Source organism: Macaca nemestrina, chromosome 5 (assembly GCF_043159975.1).
Source record: "Macaca nemestrina isolate mMacNem1 chromosome 5, mMacNem.hap1, whole genome shotgun sequence".
Lineage (NCBI taxonomy): Eukaryota > Metazoa > Chordata > Mammalia > Primates > Cercopithecidae > Macaca > Macaca nemestrina.
Genome location: NC_092129.1, coordinates 144,831,418 through 144,859,044, shown reverse-complemented (window position 1 = coordinate 144,859,044; position 27,627 = coordinate 144,831,418). Strand labels below are relative to the sequence as shown.

General features: G+C 37.2%; 1 protein-coding gene across 5 annotated transcripts in view; it reads left to right on the top strand.

The window, feature by feature from the left end:
- LOC105474551 (zinc finger AN1-type containing 3) overlaps positions 1-27,627 on the top strand; it is a 335,383-nt gene that overhangs the window by 68,742 nt on the left and 239,014 nt on the right. The window contains exon 1 of one of the 5 annotated variants that reach the window (XM_071096014.1): positions 6,372-6,392. The exons of the other annotated variants lie outside the window; for them this stretch is intronic. The gene's annotated coding sequence lies outside the window, so the exon portion shown is untranslated. Of the gene's footprint in view, positions 1-6,371; positions 6,393-27,627 lie in introns of those variants that run through there. 5 annotated transcript variants of the gene reach the window in all.

Below are 27,627 nucleotides of genomic sequence, written 5' to 3'. Positions count from 1 at the left end.
TGTCGTAAATATACCATATATGCATCTTATCTGTTAAATGATTATTTTATGTAGTGGTAAGCATTTAACCAACAAGAGTTAATCTAATTAAGCTGTGAAGATGTTTGTTAACTACCATATATGTAATTTCTGGAGAAGTTCTCTTAGCCCCTGATTGTAGAAGGAGGAATACGGTTTATTCTTTGAGAAATTAACATATAGCCTTTTGGAAAACAAATGGCCTTGGCAAACACATTTACAAAGTCATGCTGTCTCAAGTGCAGTTGGGCTTTTCATTGTGTTGAGATTTTGACTTGTATGTTCTCATCTATCTGTCATTTTTGACTATACTAAGAAGGTATTTGTAGGCTCTTCTTCCTGAGCATTTTCCTCATTTACTAAGTAGAAAAAAAGAGAACAACTGTAAGGGGAACTGTAAGCTAAGGATTTTTTTCTTAATTGTGTTACATCTTTCTGGTAAGTACCTACGTCTACAGCTATAAATTTTTTTGTATGTATGTTTCGGCTTCTCTGTATTAGAGTATGGTTAAAATTTTTGCAGGTTTGATTAGAAAAGTAAGTTTCAATGTATGAGTAAAAAGTTTCTCGTTGTGCATCATTTGAATGTCATTAAAACCAGACTTGCAAGTTTCAATGTCACGTAGCTCAGTCTTTGATACTGTAATAGATGAGCTTGACTTAGCTCTGAAGTAGTTTAATGAAGTCAGATAATATTCTAAAGAGAGTTAACATCTGAAATGTAGTTGCATAATGATGGCATTATCAGTAGGAATACATAATGGTTCAATCATTTATGCTTTATTCTTTTAGAGCTTAATTTTTTCACGTAATTTGGAGTGTATATGCAATCCAAATTATGTGAAATTGTATATGCATTGGATTGTATATCCCTTTTCTTTTTTCCCACAGTGCTCTGGGATCCTTGTGATTAGACAGGAAACCAAAATCCCATTTTCCAGATCACGTTAGTTTATATTTTTGTTTAATTTCCCTGAATGTGTTTTACTGTTTGCAGAAAAGTTACCCTTAAAATGGGTGAGGATATAAGAAGACTTGTATAGATTTCTTTCTCTTTGATGTTGCTGAGACTTTGGATTTTTTGGCTGCAAGAGACTTACTACCCAACTGAAAGTGGCCTAAAAAATGCTATTTCTACTGTATGGTAATTGACCTTTTTAAAAAAAATTAAGGGCAAACTTATATTTTGTAAATACAATAAAAATGCTGCAGCAATATAAAATACTATAAAGTTTCTAAATGTTTGCTCTCTGTTCCTGTGTTTATCCCACTGTGGACTGGAAGCAAACCTTTTTTGCAGGCTAGCAGTAGTCTATGGGCCATCTTTTGAATAACACAAACATAAACTACACAATTATTATTTCACTTAACAAGAAGTCTGGATTTGGTGGTTCCAGGTTGGGTTCAGCAGCTCTGCAATTTGCTTATCTTTCTCCATCATGTGGTTAAAAAATGACCACAACACCTCTGAGCATGCCCTTCTCAAATGAGGACATCCAAAGCCAGAAGGAAGAAGGAGGAAAAAAGGGAGCTTTCCTTTTTTTCTCTTTTCTATATTAATGAGGAATAAAACTTTCCCCAGTGACTCATCTGCCACTTTGCCAACTTCCGACTCCCAGAAAACTTCCCTTTACATGTTATTTGCCAGATCTGGGTCACATAGCCACATCTACATCAGTTGTGTGCCAAAAGGAATAATGGATTGCTATACTGGCTTACACCAATTTTGATTCCTCCCTTGGCACTGTGTCTGGGGCCACCGGAAGAAAATGGGGATTTTATTAGTGAGGAGGATAGAGTAATAGCTAGGTATGTTACCAAGTATTAACTGCCACAATGACAAGAGAGGTCAGAGTGTCTTACCCATTGAATTTAATAACTTGTTTATTTGTGTTATAGTTAAGAAAGGCATACGAAGTTGATAGGAAAATAGTAAATGCATTAGCCTGTGAGACCCAGTGTCCTTGATACTGAACTATGACTCCTATTGGTGAGTCTGGAATGTGCCATTGGGCATTGCTGTACTTGGCTACTAGCTAGAGTATCTGATTTGAGCCATGGTTTAATAGCTGGCCAGGCACTTTGAAACAATAGAACATTATTATTGTTACTGATATAATCTTTATTGTGTAATGTATATTATTAGGACTTTCAAATGTGTTTCATTTTTAGAAGCTACATAATATATATTTTAAGCAACGATTTATTGTTTCTGATTATTTTTGCAAGTGTGTTAGAAAAGTAAAATAATTTGGCATGTTAAGACGTGTTCCATCCATCATCTTCAGGGTACTTCTCATGACATTGCATTTGAGCAACTAGGCTTTGTATTTTGTTACTGCTTGCATTTAGCACTCAATTCTTACTTTTAGATAGGAAGAAAAAACAGGTATTTTAAAAAAGGACATGTAGCTGCTCGTAACAGCATGAGTCCTATGGTTCCTTCTCTGTTCATATCCTAGCTGACAACACATACAAGCATTGCTTTGCTGGAATATTCTGAAATTAACAATTTTGAATGATAAGTTTATACATGTATGCTTATAAATCCTTTCCCAGTTAACAGTTTGTCTAATTTTGTGTTTTTAAGTAAATAGCACTTCAGTTTCAGTCCCTATAGTGTTGACTATTATCAGATTTGAGATGCTTACGTGAGTGATCCCCGATTGCTGGTATTTGGACATTTGGATCTCAATAGAGAGATTGCTGGTTGAATGGAAAGTCTGTGAACCTGAGAGCCAGAAGCCCTCAGCTCTCTTGTTCTGACACTGTTGCTATCTGAATGGCTGCGAAGAAGCCCTTTATTTCTTTGAGATGTGGTTGCCTTTTCTGTAACACCTGATCTGTATTGTTCTACCTCACTGGGTTGTGCAGATAAAGTTAATACTCTAAACAATTTCACAAATATATAGTGGATATTATTAATAGTAAGTTTTATGGAGTAAACATATTAAAAAGTACTCAAAGTATCTGAAGTATGGCCAAACTAACACTATTAGATTAGTTATAATTGTTGCTAATTCACAAAACCACATTGCTTTATCAGTTTATTTCAGGATAAGCACACAGTCCTGGTATTGCAGAGTTCTTGATAGAGATTTGAATATCAACATATAGAACAGCAGTAGTTATTCTAAATTCAGTTTTTATTTTGAAACAGTTTAAACTATCTTGACAATTCATCCTAGTTTTCAGTATGTTTAAAGTGACTTCAGCCAAATGGCAGAGCAGGCAGCTCCAAACACACTAATCTCTTTACAGAAACATCGGAAGATGAGCAGAAACTGTTAGAATCAACTTTATCAAAACTCTGGAAAATAGTCAAAGTGTTATAGTAACTAAATGTTTTCATCACCACACACTCACAACAACCCTGTATGTTTTAGCTATCACTTCTCTATCCCCCAGACCCAGAGTCCTCATATCCACTTGCTGTCTAAAATTTCCTTCTTTGGGACATTTCATATAAATGGAATCATACAATATGTGGTCTTTTGTGCCTTGCTTCTTTAACTTAGTATAATGTTTTCTAGGTTCATCTGTGTTGTAACCTGCATCATATCAGTGCTGCTCTCCATTTGATGGCCCAACATAATTCCATTATATGGTTGTTACCATTTTTTGTTTAGTCATTCATTGGTTGATGGGCATTTTGGTTGTTTCAACATAGAGCACCAAAATACATGAAGCAAAACGTACAGAAATGGATAATTTGACAAATAGTTGGAGATTTCAGTGCCCCCCCCCCCCCCCCCCCCACTTTTAAGAGACAAAAATTAGCCGAGTGTGGCAGTGCATGCCATGCCTGTAATCCTAGCTGCTTGGGAGGCTGAGGCAGGATAATCACTTGAATCTGGGAGGTGGAGGTTGCAGTGAGCCAAGATCACACCACTTCTGCACTCCAGCCTGGGCTAAATTAAGTAAATAAATAATAGAACAACTAGACAGAAGATAGAGAGGGAAATAGAAGACTTGCATAATACTGTTTAAGCAGCTAGAGCTAATACATTTATAGCACATTTCACATAACAACAAAGTATATACATTATTCTTTTTTGTTTTTGAGACTGAGTCTCGCTCTGTTGCTCAGGCTGGAGTGCAGTGGTGGATTTTGCTGGAGTGCAGTGGTGGATCTTGGCTCACTGCAACCTCTGCCTCCCAGATTCAAGTGATTCTCATGTCTCAGCCTCCCGAGTAGTTGGCATTATAGGTGCATGCTGCCATACACTGCTATTTTTTTGTATTTTAGCAGAGATGGGGTTTCACTGTGTTGCCCAGGCTAGTCTCCAACCCTTGACTGAGTTTAGGCAATCCACTCGCCTCGCCCTCCCAGAGTGCTGAGATTACAGGCGTGAGCCACTGTGCCTGGCCAAAGTATACATTATTCTTACAGGCACATGGGACAGTCTCCAGTATAGACAATGTAGTAGGCCATAAAATAAACCTTAATAAGTTTAAAAGGATAGAAATAATACACATCATTTTCTCTGACCATATGGGATGAAATTAGAAATCGGTAGTAGAAAGAAATTTGGGAAACTCAAATACGTGGAAATTACAACACACGCTTAAACAACTAACTGGTCAAAGAAATCAGAAAATGCTTTCAGATGAATTCAAATGAAGACATAGCATATCAAAATGTATAGGATGAGCAGGGTGTGGTAGCACGTGCCTGTAGTCCCAGCTACTTGGGAAGCTGAGGTGGGAGGATCCCTTGAGCCCAGGAATTTGAGGCCAGCCTGGGCAAGCGATATAGTAAGTGAGATCCTCTTAAATTTTTTTTTTAAAAAAGTATTGGATGGAGCTTAGGTAGTACTTACAGATAAATTTACAGCTGTAAATGCTTATGTTAGAGGGAAGAAAGATCTCAAATCAATACCCTGTCTTTCTACCTTAAGACACTAGAAAAAGAAGAGCAAGCAAAACCTAAAGCAAACAGAAAGAACAAAAATAAAGACTAGAGCAGAAATTAATAGAGAATGGAAAAATAACAGTAAATCAACGAAATCAAAAGCTGGTTCTTAGGAAAGAGCAACAAAATTGACAAGCATTTATGTAGATTGAACAAGATACAAAGCGAGACTCAATTAACAGAATTAAAAATGAAAGAGGAGACACTACTATTGACCTTACAGAAATACAAAGAATGGTAAAAGAATACTAAGAACAAATTGTACACCAACAGATTAATTAGATAACTTAGATGAAATGCGTTAAGTTCTTAGACTCTAAACTTCTGAAACAGACAGAAGTACAAGAAAATTAGAATCGGCCTATAACAAGTGCAGAGATTGATTCAGTAATTAAAAAGCTACCCCTAAAGAAAAACTTAGCTCTAGATGGAATTCTGAGGAATTCTACCAAACATTTAAAGAATTGATACCAGTTCTACACACACACACACACACACACACACACACACACACACACACACACACACACACGTTTAGGAGGAAGCACTTCCCAACTTATGAGGCCATTAATACCCAAATACCAAGACCAAAAGTATCATAACCACATTCCAATATCTGTTATGAATATGTATGCCAAAATCCTTAACAAAATGTTAGTAAACCAAATCAGTGAGGCATAAAAAGAATTGTTTCCCATGACTAAGTGGGATAATCTCGGGAATATAAGGTTGGTTTAACATCTGAAAATCAATTAATGTAATACATGAACAGAATGAAAAACAAATTATATCATCATTTCAATGGAGGCAGAAAAAGCATTTGATAAAACTCAACACTTTTTTGATAAAAGCATTCAACAAACTATGAATCGAATGGAACTTCCTCAATCTGATAAAAGACTTCTAGGTATTACTTTTTAACTGTGTTATTTTAGTGGTTACTTTTATCTTTAACTTATGACAGTCTGCCTTCAAGTGATACTATACAATTTCAGGACTGTTTTTTTTTTTTTTTGGAGGCTGAGTCTTGCTCTGTTGCCCAGGCTGGAGTGCAGTGGCACGATCTTTGCTCACTGCAACCTCCGCCTCCTGGGTTCTAGCGATTCTCCTGCCTCAGGCTCCTAAGTAGCTGGGATTGCAGGCACATGCCACCATGCCCAGCTGATTTTTGTATTTTTAGTAGAGACAGGGTTTCATCATGTTGGCCAGGCTGGTCTCAAACTCCTGACCTCAGGTAATCCACCTGCCTCGGCCTCCCAAAGTGCTGGGATTACAGGCGTGAGCCACCGCTCCCGGCCCAGGACCTTCTATCTCTTCAACTTTGTGTTATTGTTGTCATGCACTTTCACTTCTCCATATGTTATAATACCATACTACACTGTTATTAATTTTGCTTTAAACATTTGTCTTAGGCTGGGCGCCGTGGCTGACACCTGTAATCCCAGCACTGGAGGCTGAGGTGAGTGGATCCCTTGAGTCCAGGAGTTCAAGAGCTGCCTGGGCAACATGGTGAAACCTCATCTCTACAAAAATACAGAAAATTAGCTGGGCATGGTGGCTGGTGCCTATAGTTTCAGCTACTCAGGAGGCTGAAGTGGGAGGATTGCTTGAGCCCAGGATGCAGAGGTTGCAGTGAGCTGAGATAGTACCACCGCATTCCAGCCTGGGCAACAGACCGTGCCTCGAAAAAATAAAGCAGTTGTCTTTTAAGGAGATAGGAATAATTAGAAAAGTCTGTTTACTTGTGCTCATTTCTTTGTGTAGGTCCATATTTCCATTTCGTATAATTTTCCTGCTCCTTGAAATCTTACGTTTCCTTTCCTTTTTCCTTTCCTTTTTCCTTTCCTTTTCCCTTTCCTTTTCCCTTTCTTTTTTCCTTTCCCCTTTCCTTTTTCCTTTCCCATTTCCTTTCCCCTTTCCTTTTTCCTTTCCCCTTTCCTTTTTCCTTTCCCCTTTCCTTTCCCCTTTCCTTTTTCCTTTTCCCTTTCCTTTTTCCTTTCCCCTTTCCTTTCTCCTTCCCTTTCCCCTTCCCTTTCCTTTTCCTTTTCCTTTCCTTTCCTTCTTCCTTTTTTTTTTTTTTTTTTTTTTTAAGTCTGTTGCCTAGGTTGGAAGGCAGTTGTGTGATCATGGCTTATTGTAACCTGGAACTCCTGGGCTCCAGTGATCCTCCCACCTCAACCTCCAGAGTAGCTAGGACTTAGTAGATGTGTGCCACCATGACTCGCTAATTTTTTTATTTTTAAATTTTTTGTAGAGACAGAATCTCTCTCTGTTGTCCAGGCTGGTCTCAAACTCCTGGCCTCAAGCACTCCTCCTACCTTAGCCTCCCAAAATGCTGGGATTATAGACAGGAGCCACCACGCCCGGCTTTAATATTTCTCGTGGTGCAGATTTGCTCATGAGGAATTCCTTTAGCATTTATGTTTGAAAATGTCTTTATTTCTCCATTTTTCAAATGTATTTTTGCTGAGGATAGAATTGTAGGTTGATGGATTTTTCTTTCAGTATCCTAAAGATGTTGCTCCTACTCTCTTTTAGCATGCAACATTTCTAATGAGAAATCTGTCACTGTCCTTATCTTCTTTCCTTTATATATAATGTGATTTTCCTGGCTGCTTTTAATAATTTGTCTTTATCACTGGTTTTAAGCAGCTTTATTATATGATGTGTGTTGGTGTAGTTTTCTTTGTATTTTTTGTGTTTAGTTTTGTTGAGATTTTTGGATCAAAGGGCTTATGTTTCCAATCAGTTTTTAAACATTTCTGCCGTTATGTCTTCAAAATTTTTTTTGCCTCCCTTCTACCTCTTCATAGACCTTAGTTATACATATATTAAGCCTTTTAAAATTTCCTCACTCATACATCCTTTTTATTTTCTTCATTTTTTACTCTTGTTTTACTGTGACTATTTACTGCTAGGTCTTCATGTTCCCTTTTTCTTCTGCAGTGCCTAATCTGCTCTTAATTTCATCCAGTGTATTTATCATCTCAGTGTAATTTACATCTGTAGGAGTTCTATTAGGTTCTTTTTCTTTTTTTTTCTTTGAGACGGAGTTTCGCCCTTGTCGCCCAGGCTGGAGTGCAGTGACGCAATCTCCGCCCACTGCAACCTCCACCTTCCGGGTTCAAGCGATTCTCCAGCCTCAGAGGTTCTTTTTATCTATGTATCTATCTATCTGTCTGTCTGTCTGTCTGTCTGTCTTTCTATCTATCTATCCGTCCATCCATCCATCTTGTAAGTCTAGACTTAATTTTTTAAATTTTATTTTTTTTTGATTTAGTACAAAAACCATGAACATACGGAATACAGTTATATTTATTGTTTTAATGTCTTTGGTTACTGATTCTATCATCTGTTTCAATTCTGGATCACTTTAGATTGAGTTGATTTTTCTTGTCACTCTTGGTCATAATTTTGTGCTTCTTTGTATGCTAGTTAAAAGTTTAAATTGTATACCAGAGATTGTGAACTTTACCTTGTTTTAATAGATACTTTTTTATTCTTGTAAATATTCCTGACTTTATTTTGGCATGCTGTTAAGTTTCTTGGGCAGAGTTCAGTCATTTCATGTCTTTCTAAGTTTTGTTAGGCTGTGGTGTACCAAATCAACATTTAATCTGGGGTTCATTTTCTCCACTACAGAGGCAAAACCGTTTTGAGCACTCTACCCTGTGTCCTATGAATTGTGAGGTTTTCCATTCTTACTGATGGGAACAGGCACTATTCCAGGCCCTGTGTAAGCTATGGCATTTGTTCCCGCTAGTTATTTTCAGAAGTCTTTGTCCTTCTTCACGTTGAGTAGATTTACAGATGTCATCATAATGGTTGTGGTTATACTTATTTTGTTTCTGATTTGAAGCAGAAAGCTCTCAGCTTTTCACCATTAGATTTGATGTTCCATGTTGGCTTTGTTTAAACCTTGTTTTCTTTTTCTTTTACAGTATCCGTTTTTTTCTGAAAGTTAGTTTCCTTCTGTTGCCTGTGATTTTTTTTTTTTTTTTTTACAAAAAACTGTGGATGAATATTAATTTTTATCCAGTTATTTTTCTCCATCCATTGGATGCTCAAGTTTTTTCTCCTTTATTTTGTTAATGTGGCTTGTTACATAAATGTTTGATCAACCTTGGACTCCCATGAAAGAGTTAAATCAACCTTGGACTCCTATGAAAAAACCCAACTTTATTGTACCACGGTGTTTTATTGCCCATTTTGGTTTGCTAAATTTTATTTACATTCTTTGTATCTGTGTTCATGAATGAGCCTGGTCTCTTAATTTTTTTTCCTTTTTCTTTCTTTCTGGTTTTTTTTTTTTTTTTTTTTTTTTTTTGGTGTGTGTGTGTGTGTGTGCGCGCGCGCGTGCGTGTGTGTGTGTGTGTTTTAAATACCTATAATGCCGTTACTGAGTTTTGTCATCAAGGTTATGCTGGTCTCATCAAGTGAGTGGATGAGTGCTCCTTCTCTTGCCCTGCTGTGTTTAAGATGGATTTATTTCTTAACTCTTTGTAGAAATTGCCAGTAAGGCCAACTGAGACTGAGGTTTTCCTCATTTCTAATGAAGTTTTAAATTATGGATTTATTTTCTTCTTCATTGTAGGATTGGTTAGATTTTGTTTATTCTTTTTGATTTTGGTAAGTTTTGTTCCCTAGAAGTTTAAAATTTAAAATTTATTAACATGATATTGTTGATAATATCCTCTTTTTAAATTTAGATATGACTTACATATAATAACATATATGATGTTAAATTTACAATGTAATGAATTTTCATAGATGTATATTTCTATCTGTATATGTCTATATTTGTGTAATCAGCAGCTAGAGCAAGGTAAAGAATATTTCTTTTACACCTCTAGGCTCCTTCTTGCCCTATTCTAGTTAAAGCCTTGTCTGTACGTGACTATTATTTTGATTTCTGTCACTGTACTTTTAGTTTACCTGTTTTAAACATCATGTAACTAGAATCATAGGCACTTCTTCATGCGTTTTGCTCAACATTATGTCTGTAAGGTTCATCTTTGTTGTTGCTTATGGTAGTAATTCTCATCCCATTGTGTGACTACAGAACAGTTTATGGATTTATTCACTTGTGGGTAGACATTGGGTTATCTTCAGTCTTTGTTAGGAATAATGCTGCTGTGAATGTTGCTTTATATGTCTCTTGGAAGAAATTCAGCCTTGTATTTCAAGAGCATATAGATGAGAGGGAATCGGTGAGTCATAGGTTATCTATGCTAAGCTTTTGCGGTAGTGGCTATACGAGTTTACTCTCGCAGCATCAGTGTATTAGTATTTCAGTGTTCCACAACTTTGCCAGAACTTGGATATTTTCAGTCTTCTAGCCTCTGGTGGAGTTATATTGGTGTGGCATTTTAATTTTAATTTGCATTGTCAGATGTCTACGAATGTTGAACTGTTTTCCATTTTTTTATTGACCACATAGATGTCTGCATTTTTGAAGTACTTGTTCAAATCTTTTGTCCAATTTAAATTGGGAGTCAACAGTCAGCAAGCAGTCAGAAAAGAATAGCAAAAACACACAAAATAAATAAATAAATTGGGAGTCAGTCTTCTTATTGATTTATAGTTCTTTATTTTACACAAATACCCAGACACACACCCCATATGTGTGTATTGCAGCTATCTTCTCCCAATCTGTGGTTGACTTTTTTATTCCCTTAGTGTTATCTTTTGATGAACAGAAGTTCTCAGTTTTAATGCAGTAGTATCTATCATTGTTTTATGTGGTCAGGATTCTTTGTGTTTTAAGATATCTTTTCCTATTACAGAGTTAAAAAAGACACTCTTGGGTTCATTCTTCTAGTTTTATTGTTTTATATTTTGAATTTGGGTCTACTGTACACATTTACTTGTGATGTAAAGTAATGGTAAAAGTTCATGTTTTTTTCACACTGATATCAAGGTGACCCCGCTCCATTTATTGAAAAGACCATTTTCCCTAGTGGTTTGCTATGGTGGTGTTAAGCCACATGCGGGTCTGTTTCTGGACTGTTAATTCTGTTCTATTGGTCTGTTTGCCTGTTTCTACATCAATGACATGCTGTCTCTATTGCTGTAACTTTCAGATAGGTTTTCATATCTGGTGGTGTAAGTCCTTCAGTTCTTTTATTATTCTTCATGATTGTCTTAGCTATTCCACATCCTTTGAATTTTCATGTAAATTTTAGAGTCACACTGTCAATTTCAGTTAAAAAGAAATGCTATGGTTTTGATTGAAAGTCTGTTGAATCTGAGCATGCTATATATATTTCCATTTATGTAAGTCTTTAATTTCCCTCAGAAGTGTATTATAATTTTCAGTGTAGCAGCCCTGTACATCTTTTAGATGTGTTTCTTGGTATTTGATGTCTTTTAATGTAAGTACTATGATTTAAATTTCATTTTTTAACTTGTTTATTGCTTTAAATGAGGAAATAAAGTTAATTTTTGTATATTGACCTTATTCAGTGACCTTGCTAAATTTATTAGTTAATTGTAATGTTTTATAGATTTCTTTCCATGATACGCAGTCATGTTATATATGAATAATGAGAGGTTTACTTATGCATTTCTTAAAATTTATTTATTTATTTATTTTTTGAGACGGAGTCTTGCTCTGTCGCCCAGGCTGGAGTTTAGTGGTGTGATCTCGGCTCACTGCAAGCTCTGCCTCCCAGGTTCACACCATTCTCCTGCCTCAGCCTCCCGAGTAGCTGGGACTACAGGTGCCTGCCACCATGCCTAGCTAATTTTTTGTATTTTTAGTAGGGACGGGGTTTCACCGTGTTAGCCAGGATGGTCTTGGATCTCCTGACCTTGTGATCCACCCACCTTGGCCTCACAACGTGCTGGTATTACAGGTGTGAGCCACTGCGCCCAGCTATTCATTTCTGATTTTTAAGATTCCTTTTTCTTTTGATGATGTGGGCACCACTAATCTTTATGATTTTTATTTGATTTTTCTTGCTTAATTCCACTTGCTAGAATCTCTACCTTAATGCTGAGTAGATGTGGTGATAGTGTACATTCTTGCTTTTTTCCTGCATTGGGGAAATGCGTGTGATATCTCACCATTTAATGTGATATTAACCTGTTATTGTTAGCCTTTAACAATAGTGGCTGAGTAGCCACTATCATTGTTAAACTGTGCCCAGCCTGTTTACTTTTTTGTTGTGACTTTTTCTGAGGTTTCATGAATGCTTTAATGACCCAAAGTTATTGTTCATTTGTCCAATTTAGATGTATATTTGTATTTAAATTGTGTATGTAAACTAATACTTGAAATAAGCACTGTTTAAATAGGATTAATTGTAACCCTTATGTTTTAGATGTTAGAGATGCTCATTATTATCTTTGCATATTTCAAATACATTTTCTTTACAATTCTGTAATTGCCCTGTTCTGAAGAAATAATACAACCAATGCACATGGTAAAAATATGAACAGTTCAAAATGGTTTACAGTGAAAAGTAAATATTTTTACTTCCATTCACAGTTCCATTACCCTGAGGGCAACCTATGTAACCACGGTGTTTTTTGATGGGGGGTATCCTTCCATTTTGTACTGTGCTTAACCATTATACGTTTAAACAGTGTATGGTTGGGCATGTACTATATATGCTGTTCAGCTTCTTATGATGTGTTTTATTGATTGTTTTATATCAGTATATGTAGAACTACATCATTCTTTTGGGTAAGATTGTTTTATATCAGTATATGTAGAATTACATCATTCTTTTGGGTAAGATTGTTTTATATCAGTATATGTAGAATTATTCTTTTGGGTAGTGTCATATACTCAATAGATTTAGCATACTTTAGTCTCTTTATGGACATTCAGGTTATTGCTGATCTTGTTTTAACTGTTTAACTGTTGTTTAGTTATGTAACTATTTTAAACAATACTGCAGAAACCCTTGCAATACAAGTTTTTCTGCATATGTGTGGGAATTTCTTCCCATATTATCTTAATGTTTTTATTTATAACTTCTTTTATACTGTGTTCTGAGAAAATTACATAGCAAAGTACCCTTTCAGTACTCTTGAGAATTAGAAATTACTATTCAAAATTTTACTCTCTTGGAATAGACTTGCAGAAGACATCTCATTTTCAAGAGGAGAAACTAATCTTACAAATGGTGTTTGAGCAAACTTCCTTTTGTGTAGAAATTCAGTGTAAAATTTTAATATCAAATAATGGACAATATTGAGTTGTTGCAATTTTCATTACTTTTAAACTGATTTAGTTTTCTAAGTAGAGTACACTTGTTCTGTAGATTTTTTCCCCCTTTTTGGAAAAGCGCTAGTATTTTGTAAAGAATACATTACTTGCTTGTTGTTAGTATTTGTAGTAACAGGGTTATTAACTCATTTCAACAAATACTTGTCACAGGTCCGTTATGTTCCAGGTAGTGGAAATTCCATGCTTTGGAAATATATCAGTGAAGAGTTAATCGTGGAGCTTTTATGGAGTTGCAGATTTGGGTGGGGCAAGAATAAAATAATTGATTTAATTGTAAATAAAGAATGTATGTTGGCAGGCTTATTGGTGATCAATACTAGGAGAAAAATAAAGCATGCAGGCAGAATATGGAGTGCCGAGATTCAGAGTTTAAAATAGGATATGCCTTAGGGAAGGATCTACAAGAAACTGGTGGTTGCTTTTAATAGAGGGGAACTGAGTGTCTGAAAGACAGGGGTGGGGATGAGGCATATGGTACTTTTTTGTGCCGACTGAACTTTTTAAAAATATGTAATACGTTTATTGGAATAAATTCGATTTTATTGAAAGATAGGCTACTGTGGTATTAGAGTTGAGGGAGCAAGGGAGCAAGCTGTCCAATTTTTGGCGGTTCATTCTGGTGCTTTCACTGTGGCCAGCCCTTCTTACTCAGAAATGAGTAGTAGTGGTTCTAATCATACATTCCTACCGATAGCACGTTAAGGAAGGAAAAGGGCATCCTGAGAAAGCAAGGGAGATTAGAGTGGTAAATGGGTAAGAGATGAAAAGTTATCAAATCCAGAAAAACCTTTTACGGCTATTTTAAATCGTGAACAAGGCTGTGTTGGCCAAGTGTGGTGGCTCCCGCTTGTAATCTCAACACTTTGGGAGGCCAGAGTGGGTGGATCGCTTGAGCCCTGGAGTGCGAGACCAGCCTAGGCAACATGGTGAAAACCCTTCTCTTGAAAAATACAAAAACTAGCCAGACATGGCGGCACACACTTGTTGTCCTAGTTACTCATCAGGAGGCTGAGGTAGGAGGAGAATTGCTTGAGCCCGGGAGATTGAGGCTGCAGTGAGCCGACACTGTGCCACTGCGCTCCAGCCTGGGTGACAGAGTGAAACCATGTCTCAATAACAACAAAAAAATGATGTGTTTGTCTTTCTAATATGGAAATGAAATCATCAATGACTAACTTCCAATATGTTTCAGTTAAGCCTTTTAGAGGGGCTTTAGCCTTTTGAATGAAAGCAGTGAGGCTGAGTGAAGGTCTGATACTTCCATGTGCTGGTTCACTGCATTTCTTGTTTCCTGCATCTGAACCACTAGCAGACAGACTTGAGGTTTCTCTCACAAAAGCTGAAAGGATACACAGGTTCTTAGGTTAAGTACTGGAGAGACCTTCCTGCCGGGGCCTTGAACAAAATTGTGAAAGATAAAAGTAATTTAATTCCCTGCTTGAATCTCTGGTGCTGTATATAAAACCAATTAACATGTAACACTTGTAGCTATTGAGGGTTAATTTTAAATATTCTGTTAGTTTGTTGAGTGTCCGCTGGTAATTCTGTTTTTAAATTCAGCGTTTATATTTGTATATTTGGAAAGTATAGATACTGCCTGCCAAGGGTAAAGGTGGGGTTAATTTGGAATCTGAATATAAAATATTTGTTATAAAATGAATATAATAGCATTATAGCCGGGTGCAGTGGCTTACTCTTGTAATCCTAGGACTTTGGGAGGCCAAGGCAGGAGGATTGCTTGAGACCAGGAGTTCAAGACCAGCCTGGGCAACATGGTGAAACAAAAAATACAAAATTATTGTATTTTATGTTTTTAATACATAAATTAGCTGGGCATGGTGGCACACCCCTGTAGTCCCAGGCACTTGGGGGACTGAGGCAGGAGGATTGCTTGAGCCCAACAGGTTGAGGCTGCGGCTGTGGTGAGCTGAGATGACACCACTGCACACTAGCCTGAGTGGCAGAGTGACACCCTGTCTCAAAACACCACCACCACCAACAAACAAACAAACACAACAAATATAACAGTAAAAATTATAAAAGAAAATTTTGTTCATATCTTTTCAGGTGTGTTAGACCCTTCTAGTTCTTGTCTGTTGCTTCCATGTCTTTCCAATAGCTGTAATCATGAATTAGATCCCATTTCCTTTGAAAAAAAATAATTTTAATTGAATGTAGACTTTTTCTTTTCCGATAGAGATGCAGCAACAAGCTTCTTTTACTTACTTTTTTTTTTTTTTTTTAAAAGGAGGTGATGTCTCACTATATTGCCCAGGCTGAACTTGAATTCATGGTCTCAGGTGATTCTCCTGCTTCAGACTCCCAGGTAGCTGGGACTGTATATAGGCATGAACGACTGCACTGGCCATGTCCTATTTACTTAACATTTTACAGACATTACCCTATGTTGTTACTTAGTTTGGAAGTAGTTTCATAGATGATTTTAAATAGTAATAATTTCAGAGTAACATAAAGCTAAAAAATTGGCAAAGCATATCAAGCTGTGTGCAGTAATTTAGGATGGATCTTTACACTTCTCTAAAAAGTATTCATTTTTAAAAGGTTGCTTTGATCACCAGTCTTGAAAGTTTTGAGGGTCTTTATTGGTACATGATAAGAATTTTTAAGCTTAGAAAACCAATTTTATGTTAAAACTTCTTTATTGGGTAAACTTGTATCAGAATTATGATTACCTGTATAATTGAAAAATCCTATAATTTAAGGTGTAAATAAGCTTTCCAGTTAAAGTCAACAAGAAAATATGTAGGAATATTTGATTTCTTCTTTGACACATGAAACATTCTGGCAAGCTTTCAGACTAATAGAACGGTTTCCAGAGATTGAATAAAACTGTTTATCACTAATTTACTGGTCATCTAGATTACCACATTTGTTTTCTGGGAACTTTATCATTCAGGGGCTAATCATCCATTTTCTGAATTTTCTAAATTATTTTCAAAGCTTCTTCTATCTGCCGTATCACCTTTCTTGCTACCAAGCTTTCGACAGCACATATTCCCTTTAACTAGTAGAGTAAGGTGGAATAGCGAGAGTATGTACATTCACCTTAGGTCAGTAGTCTGTGGTTCTTGGGTGGGAGAGAGAAAGGAGGTTTAACAATTGAGAATTTCAAAGTCATCTATTGATTTTAGTATCAGTGGCAGAGCATGCACTCTAATAGCGTGAATAATTTAATCATAACTAAGGTAGGACTGATGAAAATTTTAAACGTGAAGTTCATAAAAAATATGCTTGCTTTTTAGAAAATGTTTTCCATAAATAAGTTGGAATCTATGCTCTGTAACTTGTAAGTTGCTAGCTGCTATTCTAAACAATAGTCCCTTTATGAGGTGAGAGGTTGTTGTTCTGTGGATAGTCTCAAAGTTTCTGAAATAAAGGGACAGATTTTCTTTAAAAAGAAACAAACCACTTGGCCTATTTGAAAGGGAATAAAAACTATAGCCTACAGTTTTTGCTTTTCTGGAATGCCAAATTTGAGCTCAGAGCAGATTCTTCAGCTGAGCAATAAACCTTTGAAAATTGCTTTATAATGGAAATGCTGACAGACCATTAACTATAGTGGTGCAAATGTGCTGCTCTGACATACATAAGGTTGTCCCAAGTTGCTAAATAGAATAAACCATGTTGGGCAGTGTGCATCCTGTGGAAGCCTATGTGGGTGTATACAGTTTGTCATGTAATGCCGCCTGATTATTAATGGGGGAAGTTCCATCATATCACCTTAGACATGCAGGAGAAGTACCATTTTAGAAGAAAGGAGTGGTTTAGGCTCTGCTGATGCTGATAGCTCATTTTATATTTGCTATACTGGAAAAGGCCCAGGGTAAATTTAACATGATGCATTTAATCACCATTCCAATTACAGTGCCACTGAAGCAAATCAGTGTTTTCTTACTACCAATTCACTGGAACTTCTAGGTCATAAAGTATCATTATTAGGCATATTGGAAAGTCTCAGCCCAATGGAAATGTGGATTCTGGGGCTTTCCAGTTGCTTTGAAATAGTGACAGAGGCTGCCTGGCTGTACATTGTCCCCATGTAAGATGAGAACTGGAATTTAAAGGGATTGATATGACAAAGCGAGAATTATATAATGACCCAGGGAAGGATGAAGCAGAATGTTCACTTCTAAAAGCAAAATAAGGAAAATGATGAAAAGGGGTGATTACTTTCATAGTAGCCTGCTTAGTGACTCATGCCCCTGCTAATAATAAGTATTGTGAGAATATGTCTTATTCTTGGCTATATTCACAGCACCTAGAACAGTGCCTGGCACATAATGTGGATGTCAGTCAATGTTGGATTTACTTGCATTTGTTTATTTAAAACCTATTTGGGGTTAGATTGTCAGGAATCCTGCTACATGTTGTGTAAAGCTTCTAGCGTGTACGTGTGTGTATTTCGTATAATACGTTTATGTATATGAGCAGTTGGAATTGATCACTAAAAGATTTCTTAAAGGTAATATAAATACAGTTTGATATGTTGAGTATCATGAATGAATCAATGCAAAGATTCAAGTATATTTGGGGTAGAATCATGTCCTTTGAAATGTCAGTGTACAGTAAAAAGGTCTGACATCATAACTAGATTATAAATCCTATACTCTTGTATTCCAAAATCAATATAATTCGACTGGGCTTATATGTCCTGTTTGACAGAATATAAATTTTACTTTCCTGTGGCAATTCCCAAACTGAGCTGCCCATTTGGACTTTTAAGAAAATGTAAGCATTCTTGGGCATTGACCCAACAATTTTCATTCTCTAGATCCTGGGGTGGGGCCTAGGAATCTGTATTTTTTAATAATTTCCTTTCTGTGGGTGTTTACATACAGTCAGTTTCTCTGCTACCCACCTTTCATGATTTACTTTGTAATTTGGTGACAATCACCTTTTGGGTTCTCTGGAAATGGTAACCAGTAAGGTAATTAATAATTAATGTTTTATACTGGTAGAAGGAAAGAAATGCTAACATGTGTCGTACTAAAGATCTTTTAGGATTATTGTTGACTTTCTGTTCATATATTTCACTGGAAAGCTATTGTCAGGACATTTTGGGGAAGGTGATTTTTAAAATGTGGCATATTCATGGAGTTGTATTGCTGGAAGTTACCTTAGAAACCATTTAGTTTATTCCCTTTTATATTTGAGTTAATCTTAAAAATGTTAGGGTGTATTTCTTATTAGTTAAGTTGCCTCATTTCTCAGCCATGGTTTCTTAAGCATAAGATGGGGATAACACCTACCTACCTTACAGTTTTTTTAGGATTAACTGAAATTCAAAAAGTTCCTAGCTTGTGTCTTGTTTGTAGCAATGTAGCAAGTGTTCAGTAAATGTTTAATATTTTGACATACCTGTAATATGATCTGTGGTATACATAAAAGCCAAAAGAGGTAGAAAAAGTTATAGTAATTAAGTTCAAGTTAAAAATGTTGTACACCCACAGGCAGAGTTTTATTTTTAACTTACGGTATAATACTTACAAAATACACCATTTTAAATCATTTTAACCATTTTTAAGTAAACCATTCGGTGGTGTTTAGTATAGTCAGTATTGTGCAGTCATGACTGTCTAGTTTGAGAACATTCTTACCACTGCCAAAGGAAACCTGTACCCATTGAGGAGCCACTTCCTATTCTTTTCTCTGTATCCGCTTGCAACCACTGATCTATTTTTTGTCTTTATGGATTTATCTATTCAGTCTCTTTCATATGAGTGAAATAACAAAAAATGACTATTTTCACTGTATAATGCTTTCAGGGTTTATCTGTGTTGTTGTGTGTATCTTACTGAATAGCTTCCATTTTTTAAAAAATGACCTAACAACATTCCATTGTATGGAGTTGATAGACATTTAGGTCCCTTCCAACCTTTGGCTGTGTGAGTGGAGCTGCCATGAACATGCATGTATAAGTTTTTGTTTGAACACCTATTTTCACTTTTTGGGTATACACATGGGTGTGGAATTGCTAGGTCTTGTGGTAATTTTATGTTTAATTTACTGAGGAACTCCAAACTGTTTTCCACAGTGGCTGTACCATTTTATACTCCTTTAGCAATGTATGAGGGTTCCAGTTTCTCCACATACTGGGCAACACTGACTTTCTGGTTTTTTTTTTAAGTTAAATTTTATAGCCATCCTAGTAGATATGAAGTGTATCTTATTGTGGTTTTGATTTGCATTTTGCTGATGGCTAATGATGGCATCTTTACCTGTGATTTTTGACCATTCATATATTTTCTTTGAAGAATTGGCTGTTCAGGTGCTTTGCCCAGTATTTAATTGGGTTGTCTTTTTGTTGTTGAAAGCAGTCTTTTGATTATGAAATTAATTTATGCATTCTTCTCTAGGGGCCTTATTTGGAAATATATACTTGATAATATAAAAATTTATTTTGGAATATAAAATTAAGGACTGGACTTCATTACATTTTAAGTAAACTTTTATTGGATGCTTCCTTTTAATGTATTTTTTTAGTAGAAATGAAACTATTTTTATTTTGTAGCTTAGCCTGATGCCTGATTCCATACTTGCACTGACTCCCTGTCTGCACTAACAAATTATCAGATTTATTCCTTTCCAGAATATTGTTTTACATTGATTTTTTTTTTCAGATCATAGAATGTTCCTCTCCCAACTTTTTGTTGACAGCTTTACTGAGGTATAATTTACATACCATAAAACACACCCATTCTAACTGTTTGTAATTCAGTGATTTTTTAGTAAACTTACAGCATTGTACCACAGTTAACACAATGCAATATTAGAACATTTCTATCCTTCTGAAAAGTTTTCCTCAGGCCTTTTGGAAGTCATTTTCTGTTCCCACCCCTTGGTGAACTCTGATGGTTTCTGTTACTCTTGATTTGCTTTTTCTGAGTATTTCACGTAAGTGGAATCATAATGTGTAGTCTTTTGTGACTAGCTTCTCTCACTGAACATGTTTTTGTGGTTCATCTGTATTGTAGGATGTATCTGTAGGTCTTTTTTTTTTTTTTTTTTTTTTTTTGTTACTGAGTAGTATTTCATTCTGTGAATAATACCGTGTTTTATTTATTCATTCACAAGTTGATGGGGGTTTGGATCATTTCTAGTTTTTGGCTATTATGCATAATGAACATTCAAGTACAAGTCTTTGTGAGGACATCCTCTTTCAACTTTTTATTTTGAAAAATTTAAACCCCACAGAAAGATTGAAGTAAATAGTATAACAAACACCTATTTACTCTTCACCTAGATTCACTATTAACATATGCCTACTGTACTTTGCCTTTTTCTATAAATATACCTTTTCCACCTGACAATACTAGATTTCTTTCTTTCGTTCTTTCATTCATTCGTTCTTTCGTTCTTCCCCTTCCCCTTCCCCTTCCCCTTCCCCTTCCCCTTTCCCTTTCCCCTTTCCCCTTTCCCCTTTCCCCTTTCCCCTTTTTTTTGATGGAATCTTGCTCTGTCGCCCAGACTGGAGTTCAGTGGTACTATCTCAGCTCACTGCAACCTCCGCCTCCCAGGTTCAAGTGATTCTCCTACCTCGTCCTCCCTAGTAGCTGTGACTACAGGTGTGCACCACCATGACCAGCTAATTTTTGTAGTTTTAGTAGAGTCGGGGTTTTGCCATGTTGGCTAGGCTCCTCTTGAACTCCTTACCTCAGGTGATCCACCTGCCTTGGCCTCTCAGAGTGCTGGGATTACAGGCATGAGCCATTGCGCTTAGCCTAAATGTATTTCTGAATGTTAAGAATTTTGTTTAGAATTTTTTTTTGACATTTTGCTAAAGTTTTTGGTGGAGTTTCCTGTTTTATCCTATGCATTTCTGAAATTGCTTATACTATAGTTGTGCTGATTAATCATGGGTAGAATCTCAAAATGTTACATTCAAGCCTGTAAATACTTGTATTTCTTTTCCTGGGAAAAGAGAATATAGCATGTCAATAATATCAGTAATTAATGTGAAGCTCTTTGCTCTATCATTGATTTTTGACTGGCTTACACCAGAACATGGGAAATGTACTGCAGAAGCCTCTTATTCAAATTGATAAGACTGATAGGTAAGTAAAAAAAAAAATGTGTTAAAGCATGAAATCTTGAAAAGCAACTTGAATGTTTAATTTAAAACATAAATTTACATGATTTGCATTTTTCAGTGTAGGTCTATGACTTGTTCTTTGCATGTTATCAACTGATTTGAGAACCATACACCGTTTCTGCATAAGCCACACAAATAATACATTGTCTGTGATAGTTTAGCATAGTAGAAATGTGGCCTCTAAGACCAGGCCTCCTGGGCTGCAACCCTCATTCTCTCTTCTTACTAGCTTATGAACCAAGGCAAGTTACTTGACAGTTCTGTGCCTCAGTCTCCCCATTTGTAAAATGCAGATAATACCAGTGAGTCAGTAATTGTCAAACACATACTAGTTTAAAATGATTAACTCATTTATACCAGTGAGTCAGTAATTGTCAAACATAGACTAGTTTAAAATGATTAACTCATTTAATCCTGTTGGTAACTGGCATGTAAGTGCTTAAGTAATTGTTAATTAATGTCCAGTTTTGGTTTCATTAAGTGAAATGAGAGTAAAGACATTTATGAAGCAATCTGAAGGTACTCTTTCTAGATTTCAAAAAATATTTTAATTAAAACATTTGTAAATCTGACAAATATAAATTGTGTATGTTTATGTTGTATAGCTTGGTGTTTTGATATATGTATACATTGTAATGCCTAAATCAAGCTAATTAACACCTCACACACCTATCATTTTTGGGCAGTGGGAACATTTAAAATCTACTCTTAGCAATTTTCAAGTATACAATAAATTGTTACTAAGTATAATCACCATACAATTGATTTATTCCTCCTAATGAAATTTTATATCTTTTGATGAACATATTCCCAACCCCCCATTCTACTCTCTGCTTCTGTGAGTTGGACTCTTTTACATTCTGCATGTAAATGAGATCATGTGGTATTTGTCATTCTGTGTCTGGCTTATTTCACTTAACATGATGTCCTCCAGGTTCATCCTTGTTTTTACAAATGAAAGAATTTCCTTCCCTTTTAAGGCTTAATAGTATTCCGTTGTGTTTATATGTCACATTTTATCCATGCATCCATTAATGGGCACTTAGGTTGATTTCATGTCTTGGCTATTGTGAATAATGCTGCAGTGAACATGGGAGTGTAGATACCTCTTCAGCATCCTGATTCCATTCCTTTGGATATATACCCAGAAGTGGAATTGCTGGCTCAATTCCACTGGTAGTTCTATTTTTAATTTTAATACACTGTTTTCCGTATTGGGTGTACTAATTCCAATCAATAGTGTACAAGGGTTCCCTTTTCCCCCACATCCTTGCCAACACTTGTTATTTCTTGTCTTTTTGGATCATGGCCATCTAACAGGAGTGAGGTGATAACTATTCCACTGCAGTTTTAATGTGCATTTATCTGGTGATTATTAATGTTGAATACTTTTTCGTGTACCTGTTGGCTATTTGTGTGTCGTCTTTTGGGAAATGTCTGTTCAGATCATTTGACCATTTTTTAAATTGGGTTATCTGTTTTCTTGCTATTGAGTTGAGCTCCTTGTATATTTTAGATGTTAAGTATGGTCATCAGAAGTATGGTTTGCACATATTCTCTTTCATTCTGCAGGTTGCGTCTTTGTTGACTGTTTCCTTTTCTTTGTATAATTTTTCCAGATTTTTATGATTTGTATCCATCCCAGTCTTTAAGTTATCTTGGCCATGCTTGGCAGTATGTCTTTGATCTATTCAGAGCAGTCAACGTAGATTTTAAAGAAATAATGTGTCCTTTTTGCACTTGCTGGTTTGGGTTATAACTAATTAAATTATCTATAGTAATGGAACAGGCATAATTATAAGGCAGACTTGGAAACACAAACCACTGGTTCTTGTTAGACATTCATTTCAACAGGTGGGAGTGGAGATGAGCTTGTATATTGAAAAATAGCTTTGCTGCCTGAGATGGCATCTGGCAAGCTGTGGTTATGTCAGCCTGTTTTATGGGGGCCTCACTACCGTAGATTAGTACAGTCAGTTGAGTAGAGTGTTGCCAAGAAAACTTAATGCTGCTTTCTTTGAAGATGAGTATGATGGAGATGCACCATCTTAGGGTGCCTAATGTAGGTTGGTTGCTATGGATCTGTTTTCTGCCAGCTTACTCTGTGTGTGTGTGTGTGTGTGTGTGTGTGTGTGTATGTGTGTGTGTGTGATGGTATAGGTAGCATATGTTTGTGAGAGGTGGCAAGTTTTATGGCTAAGAAGATAGACTGACCTAGGACTATCAGGATCCTCTGAGAACAATTACCTATGGCTCAGCATCAGTCCCCAGCACTGAGGAGGGGGCCATGCACTCTGAGTTGAATTCTGTCAGTCGGATCCTGATCCCAGTGCTTTCTAATACTTCCACCAGAGTCTTAGATGGTAGCGCACAGTGTATGCTCATTAAGATTGTGAAATGGCCTCAAATTGAATAGGTGTCTCAATAGAAAACTTGATTAAATTTCAGAATACCTGATGGTTTAGGAAAGTTGGCGAATATACATATGGCATTTAGCTAGATCAGGGCAAGGTAATTTTCTTAAGGAAAGTAAATCGTTGTTGAAATTTGGTATGGGGGTAGAGTTTGTACTACACGTGATAGTACAAATTATCCCAAAGTGCTAAGAAAACCAGTTAAATAAGGGTCATTGATAATGCTTTTGTAGTTGGTCTGAGTGTTGTGGGTTATTGTTAAGCTGATAATGCCTTTGCATTCAAAACCATTGGTAAGAAGTCATATAATTGGAATGGTGCTTATGGAAGTTACAGGGCTTCACTGTACTTAGTCTTTCACCGTGTAAGCATATGACAGGGATATCAGAAAGAAATATTCTGAGTGAGAAAACTGTCTGAAAAACTAGTAAATAGTCCTGTAGCTGAATGTTATAGTAGATACTTAGCTTAGAAATACAAGGAAGTTTAGTAATTCTCTTAATAGATTATACAGGCATACCTTACAGATACTGCAGTTTTTGTTCCTGACCACCACAGTATAGCACAAGTTACACAGATTTTTTGGTTTCTGAGTACATATAAAAGTTACATTTACACCATACTGTAATCTGTTAAGTGTGTAACAGCATTATGTCTAAAAAATGTATATACTTTAATTAAAATATACTTTTGCTTAAAAATCTGCTAACAATCATCTGAACCTTCAATGAAGCACAACTTTTTGCTGTGGAGGATCTTGCCTTGATCAAGGTGGTGGTTGCTAAAGGCTGGGTGGGGGCTCTGGCAGTTTCCTAAAATAAGACAACAATGAAGTTTGCTGCATCAGTTGCCTCTTTTTTATGAAAAATTTCTCTATAGAATGTAATGCTGTTTGATAGCATTTTACCCACAGTAGAACTCCTTTCAGAATTGGAATCAATCCTCTCAAACCCTGCTGCTGCTTTATCAGCTGAGTTTATGTAATATTCTAAATCCTTTGTTATTTCAACAGTGTTTACAGCATCTTCAGGAGGAGATTTATCTCAAGAAACCAGTTTCATTCGTTGCTCATTCATTTAGATTTTATTATGACATTGCAGTGATTCACATCTTCAGGCTCTACCTCTGATTCTACTTCTCTTGCTGTTTACACCACATCTGCACTTATTTCCTCCACTGAAATCTGGAACCCCTTAAAGCTATCCATGAGAGTTGGAATCAACTTCCAAACTTCTGTGAATGTTGCTTTTTTGACCTCTTCCCATGAAGAGGTATCACAGATGTTCTTAAGGACAACTAGAATGGTCAGTCCTTTCCAGAAAATGTTCTGTTTACTTTGGCCAGTTTCATCAGAAGAATCACTGTCTATGGGAGCTATATTCTTTGTTTTTGGAGACGGAGTTTTATTCTTGTTGCCCAGGCTGGAGTGCAATGGTGTGATCTTGACTCTCTGCAACCTCTGCCTCCTGGGTTTAAGTGATTCTCCTGCCTCAGCCTCCTGAATAGCTGGGACTGTAGGCACAGGCCACCATGCCTGGCTAATTTTTTTTTTTTTTTTGTATTTTTAGTAGAGATGAGGTTTCGCCATGTTGTCCAGGCTGTCTTGTACTCCTGACCTCAGGTGATCTCACCTCAGCCTCCCAAAGTACTGGGATTACAGGTGTGAGTTACTGTGCCTGGCCAGCAGCTATATTCTTATGAAATGTATTTCTTAGTAAGACTTGAAAGCTGAAGTGATTCCTTGATCCATGGGCTGCAGAATGAACGTTGTGTTTGCAGGCATGAAAACAACATTCATCTCCTTGTGCATCTCCATCAGAACTTTTGGGTGACCAGGTGTGTTGTCAGTGAGCAGCAGTATTTTGAAAGGAATCTTTTTTTCTGAGCAGTAGTTCTCAACAGTGGACTTAAAATATTCAGTAAACCATCCTGTAAACAGATGTGCTATCTTCCAGACCCTGTTGTTTCGTCCCTGGAGCACAGGCAGAGTAGATTTAGCATAGTTGATGTTTTTTGTTTTTGTTTTTGAAACAGGGTCTTGTTCTGTAACCCAGGCTGGAGTGCCAGCGTGCAGTGGTGTAATCTTGGCTAACTGCAATCTCTGCCTCCTGTGTTCAAGTGATTCTCTTGCCTCAGCCACCTGAGTAGCGGGGATTATAGGTGTATACCACCACACCTGGCGAATTTTTGTATTTTTAGTAGAGATGGGGTTTTGCCATGTTGGCCAGGCTGGTCTCGAAATCCTAGCCTCAAGTGATCAGCCTGCCTTGGCCTCCCAAAGTGCTGGGATCACTGGGATCCCAGGTGTGACCCATAATTTGTCCCTCTTCTCCTTTCCTCTCCCCTCCCCTCCCCACTCCTCTCCCCTCCCCTCCCCATTCCCCTCCCCTTCCCTCCCCATTCCTCTCCCCCCCCTCCCCTTCCCTCCCCATTCCCCTACCCTCCGCTCCCCATTCCCCTCCCCTCTGCTCCCCATTCCCTTCCCCTCCCCTCCGCTCCCCATTCCCCTCCCCTCCCCTCCGCTCTCCATTCCCCTCCCCTCCCTTCCCCTCCCTTCCGTTCCCCATTCCCCTCCCCTCCGCTCCCCATTCCCCTCCCCCACTCTCCTCCCCTCCCCTCCCCACTCTCCTCCCCTCCCCTCCCCTCCCCACTCTCCTCCCCTCTCCTCCCCCTCCTCCCCTCTCCTCCCCTCCCCTCCCCACTTCCCTCCCTTCCCCTCCCTTTCCCTCTCCTCTCCTCTCCTCTCCCCTGCTAGGATTACAGGCGTGAGCCACTGGTGCCTGTCTAGGTGTGACCCATAATTCTTAAGAGCCCTAGGATTTTTGGAATAGTAGCTGATCACTGGCTTCAACTTAAAGTCACCAGCTGCCTTAGCCCTTAACAAGAGAATCAGTTGATTCTTTGAAATGTTGAAGCCCGGCATTGACTTATCCTTTCTAACTATAAAGTCCTCTGTAGCATCATTTTCTAGTATAAGACTGTTTGATCGACATTGAAAATCTGCTGTTTAGTGTAGCCACCTTCATTTTAGCTAGATTTTTTGGATAACTTGTTCCAGCTTGTACAACAGGACTTGCTGCTTCACCTTGCATTTTTGTTATGGAAATGGATTTTTTTTTTTTTTTTAAACTTCATGAACCAACTTCTGCTATCTTCAGACTTCTCTTCTGCAGCTTCCTCACTTCTCTCAGCCTTTATACAACTGAAGAGAGTTAGGCTCTTGCTCTGGATTAGGATTTGGTTTAAGGGAATATCGTGGCTGGTTTGATCTTCTGTCTTGATCACTAAAACTTTCTCCATATTCGTACGTTCACTGGAGTAGCATTTTAACTTTCCCTTCAGAACTTTTTCTTTGCATTCACAACCTGGCTAACTGGCATAAGAGGCCTAGCTTTAGGCCTATCTTGGCTTTCAACATGCCTTTTTCACTAAGCTTAATCATTTCTAGTTTTTGATTTAAAGTAAGAGATGTGTGACTCTTTTCAGTTGAACACTTAGAGGACATTGTAGCATTATTGACCTAATTTTAATATGGTCCCAAGAAAATGGTAGAGAGATGGAGGAATGGCCAGTTGGCAGAGTGATCAGAACACGCAATATCTATTGATGAAGTTTGCTGCCTTGGGCTTATCCATTGCACTCTGGCTGTGCTGACCCCTGCAGTTTTCCACGAACGTGAGAAACTTGACTGCATAATTTGTGGTAGTGGGAGGCTGCATTTGCATTCTGCTCTGATGCTGTGTGTTTTTTAAAAATTTTTTGTTTGTTTGTTTTGTGAGACGGAGCTTCATTCTTTTTGCCCAGGCTGGAGTACAGTGGCACGACCTCAGCCCACTGCAACCACTGCCTCCCAGATTCAAGTGATTCTCCTGCCTCAGCCTCCCGAGTAGCTGGGATTTCAGGCATGCACCACCACGCCTGGCTAATT